Consider the following 8317-nt stretch of genomic DNA (forward strand, 5'->3'; position numbering starts at 1 on the left):
CCCTCCTCTCACACCTGCCCTCATCTGGCTTGGGAGAGCCCCTTCAGCTCACTGAACCGGCCCATCCTGATGCAGCCAAAAGAAGGGGAGCGGTTTCTGGGGGCTCCCACGGGTTTCCGTGGGTGGCAGGGGGAGTGGTAGCATGAGTGAGAGCCCCTCTGCACGCACCAGCTCAGCCCACCCCATGGCTAAGCATTGCCATTGCCATAGCGAGCTCTCCCACACCTGTCAAATTGCCATTTGTCACGACCTTTTTCTCCCGATTCACCCAACACGTTATTCCTCCATTCATTTTCTTCAGCCGTGAACACTTGTTTATTGCTCCCATACTTCTGCCCAGGTGTTCCCCCAGAAAAATACGGACACATGCACTGCATTATGTACGCGCAGTAAATCCAGCGCCTCTGGGAAGCAGCAAATGCTTCCCTTATGGCCTGCAGATACTCAGCAAGTTCAACGCCTCTGGACATGTCCAACTGGCTGTACATGTGCAAATCTATATTGCAGAGTTTGTGCTGTAGACCTAGCGCTTTTTGGAAGCCCTGAAAATAATGTGCAAGTGCTGTGTCATTGATACATGCATGTACGATAAGACTATCCAGCTTTTTCTGGAAACTGCACAGCAGTAATGACTGTCTCACAACTGCACAGTAGAATTTCCCTGTGCATGCACATCGGATGAATCTGATTTCTGGGTACACAGAAATAGCTCTGAGTTGCTCATCATACACGGAGAAACCTCTGACAAAAGTAGAGTGTTGTCAAAGTCCAGCTGCACACAGAAACTAGGTGGAAGTGTTTGAGACCCAGCGTACAGGGTAGCCCTCAATCTGCAAAGCTCTGCACAGTTCCAGCCCTCAGATCTTATTTCTTTTCATCTTCCAGGTGCTACTAATAGCTCTGCCATGCCGTCCTCTGCAAACCTCTGCTTTTATCTGCAGCGGGGCCCCAGTTTGGCCAGGACTCGGAGGCAGAATTGCCCCACTCGTTCTGGAAAGTGAGTGCACCAAGAGATACTGAGAGGTTGCCAGTTTCTAAAGCAACATTTTATTAGAATACAAACTCGTAAACTGGAACAAGGCATCTCTTTATAGTGAGTTAGTTCAGACTACTGGGCAAACCAGGCTGCATGAAATGGTTTGAATGTGAAACTCCTCCCTCCTCATCACGCCCTGTCCTACACTCCTGCTTCCCCTTCCTGCAGTTCTTAGTGGCTTCCCGGGCCTGAACAAACACCACCACCTCCTCTGTGCCTCAAAGAAAGCCTCCTTACCAGCACCTTTTAGACTTGTTTTGACTCTGTTGTTGGCAGCCACTCTCCTTTTCCTCTCCTGCCTCATGGTGCAGCCTCCCAGCTTGCCATGCCTGCTTCCCACTGCCTCTTCACCCCACTCACAGCCAGCATTTCCCTCCCAGATGCACTTAATTATATTTGGGGAGATAAAGATCTTCTTGATTCTCAGAACCTGGTGCAACAAATAGGACAACATAATCCCTGGTCCCTCCTTCATTGTGCCCCTGTAAGAAGCTGACAGCCCTCCTGAGCCAAGCTGGGAGCAGACAAACCACACCTCTGCCACCATCCCCAGCACCTTTCCCACCCACGCTATCTGACATGATGCCATCTCCAGTGAGACATACCTTTCTGTTCCTGTGAACCATGCAAAAACCTTTCTCATTAAAACCCTCCTTGAAAATGATCTTTCTCAAGGATACCCATCAGAGAGTTGAGTGGGGAAAAAAAAAAAAAATGTGCATGTGAGGTGGGGATTAGGCTGGTGGGTGGAATCCAAGCTGTTTTGGGATGCCATCCAGTTCTGCCATGCTGGGAAGAGACACAGGTACTTGCTGTGGCCTCAGATGAACAGAGATGTTTAGGAAGTTGTCAAGTATCACTGCATGTGCCAAAAACACAGGTCAAGGCAAGTGGATGGTGGTAGCATGGGAGAAAGCAATCCCTCGGAGCGATGTGAGTATACAAATGTTTACTTTGTGTGTTTATCCAGCTTATTCTACATTCATGTTCTTACTTCCTTCATCGTTAACATGATTACATCAGAAGATATGAGAGCTAAATGAGCAACCACACTGAGCTGCAGCATCTGCGACTGCAGGTAGGACACCGCAATGTGTTCTGGCTGCTTAGCACCACCAGACCAGGAAAACAAACAACAAATGGTTTTCTGGCAGTTACTGTAACCTCTGGTGTTGGGATTCACCTCACTTGTTTGTAGCCATGGGAAAGCTGGATGTGTGGTGTGGGATGGTTCATGCTTCTTCTACAGCCAAAGGGAGAGATTGGTATCTTTAGAGAGCGATCTTCTCGGCACAGGTGTCTTAAAAGTTTGGTTTCACAGTTGTTATAAGCTGATTTAAGTGTGGGCTGCCACTAAATGGGTGTAGTTTTCCTTCCTGTACTGACAGCTACTTGTTATTACCACAGCAGGAGCTAGTGGAGCGAGCTGGACTAGGGAAAACATCTATCTGAAGATGCAGTGATGTTAGCACAAATCCCAACCCACATCCCAACATGTCAATCCCGCCAGTTCTCCGATCTGATGCATCACACAGCTAAAACAGCAACAATGAGGGAATGCAAAATGACACAGGTGGAGGCAAGGCTGGCTCTTCTGGCCTTGGCCTTAGTGTGCATAAAGCAATCATGAAATCACAGCCCAAGGGAAATCTCCACCTAGATGTATCTGTCCCTCTGCATTGTTCAAAGAAAAGAACAGCGGGGAAGTACGCTTGTTCAAAGGATTTTGTTTTTAAACCATTGCTGTGATTTCAACATAGGCACTGCAGTGCTGAGGAAGAAATAGATATAATATTTAGAGGCTGGGCTCCAAGCTCTGGGAAATTATAAATGCCTATAAATCCAGATGTATAATGCAAACAGCGTTATTTCAAGACCTTAAGCTCCATCATTTCAGTTTAGACCAACTTAAACAGGCGAGAAGAAAGAGATGCCTGAGTGACACTGAAATCGGTTCAAGCCAGTCAATTTACTTAGACTGCATAATATTCTATAAATATCATTTATTCTGGCAAATAATTACATTATCTGAGGCTAGAGAGAAGCTGTGCAACTGTTCAATTCTTTCTACATATTGAGTGTCCTGAGTGTCCTGCAACTAGACTGGAGCCAGACGTGTTCACTTCTTCTATGTTATTATTAAGTTTCATTATAAATTAATGATTGAGGATATGTTTTGATTCCAGAGAGAAATCTAGAGTTTGAACTTCCTTTTCTTTTTCTCCAAAAAGCATTGCATTACTTTTTTGCTCCCCAGTTCCCCCAGTTATCCTGAGGAAACATCCCTTTCATGTACAAGCTAGGTCATGCACAGCAACCAGAGGAAGGCAAAAAAATTGATCAAGACACTGTTAAAATACAGCCACAAAATCAGGCAAGTAGTATATGTTTGCCAGTCTGAAAAAGGCTCACTTCAAGGGTAATAGCTGAGATGCCCTGATACCAGTCTTCCTCTAGGCCAAAAAATATGCTAAATCTGTTAGGCAACTGATACAAGTTAGTTTTACGAGTGTCTGCTAAAACTGTTCTTCTGGTAAAACTGGTACAGTCTGAAGTATTGGCCTTTATTTCAATAAAATAAGTACTCAATTAAGGGTAATCACATTTGATGGAATTGACAAACCTTGTAATTTTTCTGCATGCAATGCCACTGCCAAATATTTTTCTGGGTCTGCAAAGGCAAGTGGAATGAAAATAGTGGAAGAGCAGGAAGATCATCAGAACCATACAAGGTAAGACAGAAAAATCTGAATAAGCAGAGGATATGAGATGTGTTTATCTGAAAATGTTTTGCCAACGTGGAAAAAACGAGGTGGCTGAACAGCTAGGTGCATTTCCAAGGGGTGGTTTAAACCATGTATCTGGAAAAATGCTCTTACCTAAACAAACCAATGGGCGAATGAATGACTATGTGAATTGTGTGGAGTCACCTGCATTGCACCTGCATGGCTCAGAGAGGATGCCTCACCTCTGTGAGTACCACAGCTTCCCCACTAGACGTAACTGTGTCCACTAAGCATACACATGGCACAGTCTTATTGGTGCTAAGGCTCCCTAACCTTTTTATAAGAATACATCTATTTCATATGTGGTAAAGTATCGCTATGTCTAGACTCTCTAGACATCTAGAGAGACTGAAAAAGTGACCACTGAAAAGGAGAATGTGGATGGTAGGTTTTGCTCCACATGCACTGGATCTCTGATTGTGCTTATCAACCACCACCTGCTTTGAGAAGATCACGGTATAACCCAGGCTGCACAGCGTGACGCTGATCTCACAGTCCTGGTTTCAAATGAAGTTCCAGCTGCTCTCTTGTATTTGCTAGTTTTGACCCCAGACCTGCCTTTTGATGATTTCTGAAGCATTCAGACTGTCATCTAATCAAATGCAAGAACAATCTACGTAACAATTTTTCTGATCTCCTAGGTACTTCCTCATCTGTTCTACAGCTGTCCAATCTGGAAAAAAAAATAAATAAATTGGAAGAGGCTGATGAGCTGCAGCTTCTTGCAAAGTTGACCACCTGGTGGTTTACCAGAATTCAATCCCCCACCAGCAGTGTGTGAGTATGGCCCATCTATGGTTAGAAGTGAAAGTATAACACACTAGTCTCATTTACCTCCAACATACTGGTGAACACAATTTTAATGTTGGTAGGAAAAAGCAGATAAAATATAATTAATATCATGCCATATTACTTTAACGTTTATATGCAGATTGTGCCCTGAAGAGGGGATGAGCCAAATGCTGCAGACGTGGAGGATGAGCAGGAGTTATGAGTCTGCAGCCACAGCAGCAGCATGCAGTGCTTCTCTCCATGACACATTGTTTTCTGATCCCCCCCGTCTCTGGTCCCAGTGAATCAGAGCCACTGCCTGATAGCAGGTTTCCTTATGGTGGTGTGGTGTTTGGCCTCCTTCTTTGTTTTGATTGCAGGCTATTCTAAGAGAGCCTCACCAGGAACAAATCCTACACCTTTACTGGCCCCTGCCCAAAGCTGTGGGTCCTCCTTAGTGCCAGATGTGCTATTTTCTGCTGCTTGCTTATCTGTGTTTTTTTCCTTAATCTAAAGACCATGCCAACATACTGTTTGGGAGCAGCGTGTCAGTCTGAGGAAATGATTCCAGGGGCTATGAACACCCCCTGCAAAGTCCTCTTCTGGGATCAAGCCAGTGCTTAACTCACTGCCCTCATTCATCTGTCTTACTTAAAAAGCTGTACTTCTTACATCTACTGTAAAAGCCTCCATCTCTTTTCAGAGATGTGGCCAACTCTTTGGGAAAGGATGGGCAGAGGCACTGCAAGCTGTTGGTAGTCCTTTGCTTCTTCATGCCTCCAAAAAAGAGCTCAGGAGATGTTAAAACTTCATAAATCTAGAGGAGAAAAGGACTGGGAGGTGAGTCAACAGGATGATTTGGTCCCACTCTAGAAGATGGGTTGCTAACACAGATAGGACCTGTCTGTGGGCTGCCAGCAGGACTTATGTTACCACAAGCCATTTTGTTACTTAGCTTGCATGGAAGAGCCAAATCCAGAGAAGTGCCAAACACCTGAAAATTTGATGTTGCAGGAAGCTGGAGAAGCTCTGAAGCTCCCACAATTTGGCCCCCAAAACATCTGCACTTCAGAAACTGAGGATTTACTCTAAACACATATTTTCAGAAGAATCAAAAATAATGATTTCCTCTTCACCCTCCCCTGAGCTTTTTTGTTGTATTTTATTTTTAGGTAGATGTAAACCTTGGCTCTTCCCCTGTTTTGCGAGCATGGATATCTCACATGACCACCGACTCTTTCTTCAAATTTCTCCATTTTGCATATATTCTGCAAAGTCAGACTGTTTCTGCCTTGAATACCCCAAGGCACCCTGTATTATCCAAAGTACCTCACAGGTGAAAATGTTTAGGTTATTAATGTCTACCCACTGCAAAAAGGAGAATTTTTCTTTCAAGGTTAAGGCAGAATCCTACCCTTGTCTGAAATCTGAAGACTTTACAAAATAGGAAAATGCCATAGAAAATAGAGTGGACAGCCTCCCAGCCCTCCTGTAGCCAGTGCTAGAAGTCCCAGACATGTGGCTAGGATCACTTCAAGGTGATTTCCATCCCCAGCCGCCTGCTGTCCCTATGCTAGAGAAAACACCAGTTGATCAGAGACCTACAGGACAAGGCTCACCTTGCCTTATTTACCCCCTTGAAAGCTCAGCACATAGTTTAAACTAATTAATCAAAGGCTCCTGTGAAGAAAAGGATGAGGCTAGTGATGCACATCTCTCTCTATCAGTGGACCCAACACAAGTGTCTTAGGGAAGCTACCTGTCAGGAAATGGCTGAATTTATGTGAGATTAATCCTACCTTAAGATATTTTCTCACAGAGACTCAATGCACGTTGATTTTTTCTACTTAAATTCACCAGAGCAAATTAAGATTGTAATCCTAGACTAAGCTCAAGAAAATGAATTCTTGTGCCCACAAAACCCCATCTGGCTCCCATGGGGTTCTGGATTGGTTTCTGAAGGATTTTGCCATATTGGCCTCTTGTCCTTGTCTTAAGACTTTTCCATAGACAGATCTTCTTTCTTTCTTTATAAGCTTCCTGGCTTTCTTGTCATATCCTTGATGCCATCCCCTTGACACTGGCTTAGCATAATGTTGGGTTTAGTATTATTACTATAAAAGGGAACAGTATAAAAAAATGTATCTGTCATTCACCAGAGTAAGTACAGCTGAAATTTGCTGGACGGAGCTGGATTTTTTCCCCTTTTTGCAAAGCAATATTTTCATTTAAAAAGTGATAGAGCTCAGCTAATTCCAGCAATAAAATGGTTGCAATTGAATGCCATGGTAGCTCTTGAAAAAAGAAAATCTCTTTCTGAGTTCACTGCAAAAGATTAACAGACTGTCAAGTTTAAAAACTTATTGGCTCTGCTTGACACTTACTAAGCACAGTATAGACTGTTTTATCCATTTGTACTCCCTCACTTGTCTCCTTCATATGTCTTATATAATAATTTCCAAAGTCAGAAGCAAAAATAAAATAAAACAAAAAGACATCAGCTAAGATAAAATGGCACAAGATTAAAAATTCTTAGCAGCCATAGAACCTGGCGAGAAAGAACAAAGAGGTTTAAAAATGATCATATTTTATAGCATTAGAATGCCACACATTAAATATAGATTTTGCTGCTGATTATATTGTTACACATTCCATTGTTCCCATGCCATTGGCCTTCAGGACTTTATTACTTATGCAATTCCAAGATCTGACACAGCTAGAGTGAAATGCATCTGATCTCAGTGAATGGCATCAGATGAAAAAGTGGATTTTAGGAGGAAAAAATATCATTTTAATTTTACTGCAAGTCCTTTGATTGGTGACAGATGTTACCATTCCCATTTAATTATTCTTGATTCATATTACAAAGAAAAATATAGATAGATGTCGAAGTATTCGAAGTCATCCAGATAAAGAGTTCATTTTAAAAAGTTGTCTTTTTTCTTTTTCAGCTTTTCCCTATCAAGGGAAACCTTACTCAGAGTGGTACATGCAGTCTTCCAATATGTTAAAGATCTCAAGTGATACAGCATATGAAAGTCGCATTACTTGAGGCTGTGAATTCAATTATTAATCAAGGGCTAGGGAAAAGGAGAGGTCATTCAGGAGGAAGTGCTTTTTAGTGAGCACTGGCACAAAACTCCAACATGGCACTGTGTCAACAGAAGCACCTCAAACTGAAGTTTCATGACCACAGTGTATTCAGAGCTACAGATATTAATGTAGTTAATAGGCATTATTTAAATCAAAAGCATATCTAAATCCCAAGAAACTGGCAATTTAAACTAAATATGTAAAACTTGCCTGATCTTTTTCCTCATACTGGAATACGAGCAGACACCTTTCAGCCTTATGTCTCAGTGGACACAGGGCTGATACAGAGCAAGAATTTGTCTCTTACTTTCTCAGCCCACCTGTTCTGCGAGAGAGAAACCTCTCTTCTGCAGGTGGCCAGATAATAAACTGTAATAATTCTAAGAATGAAACATAAAGACTGCTTATTATTATATTTATCCTTTTTGCTTTAAAGAATTAGTATTAGTTTTATTCAAAAAATCTAGTACTTCGATTTCTGGCTTTTCTTATACATTATTTTTAAAAGAAATGCATGTTACCATGATCTTCTTCATGAAGCAGTGCAACTGTGATCAAAAAGCAAGGTTTCTTTTGTTTAATCTTTGAAAGCATAGTGACATAAGTACCTGAATAGAAGGCATTCATTTTC

General features: G+C 42.4%; 1 long non-coding RNA gene across 1 annotated transcript; it reads left to right on the top strand.

The window, feature by feature from the left end:
• The first annotated feature begins 4495 nt into the window (after positions 1-4495).
• LOC308196063 lies at positions 4496-7896 on the top strand. Its single transcript, XR_013952048.1, has 3 exons — positions 4496-4599; positions 5297-5433; positions 7545-7896. It is a non-coding gene; the product is annotated as an uncharacterized lncRNA (long non-coding RNA).
• The last annotated feature ends 421 nt before the right edge of the window (positions 7897-8317 follow it).

The sequence above is a fragment of the Anser brachyrhynchus genome (genome assembly GCF_964034855.1).
Source record: "Anser brachyrhynchus genome assembly, chromosome: 1".
NCBI lineage: Eukaryota > Metazoa > Chordata > Aves > Anseriformes > Anatidae > Anser > Anser brachyrhynchus.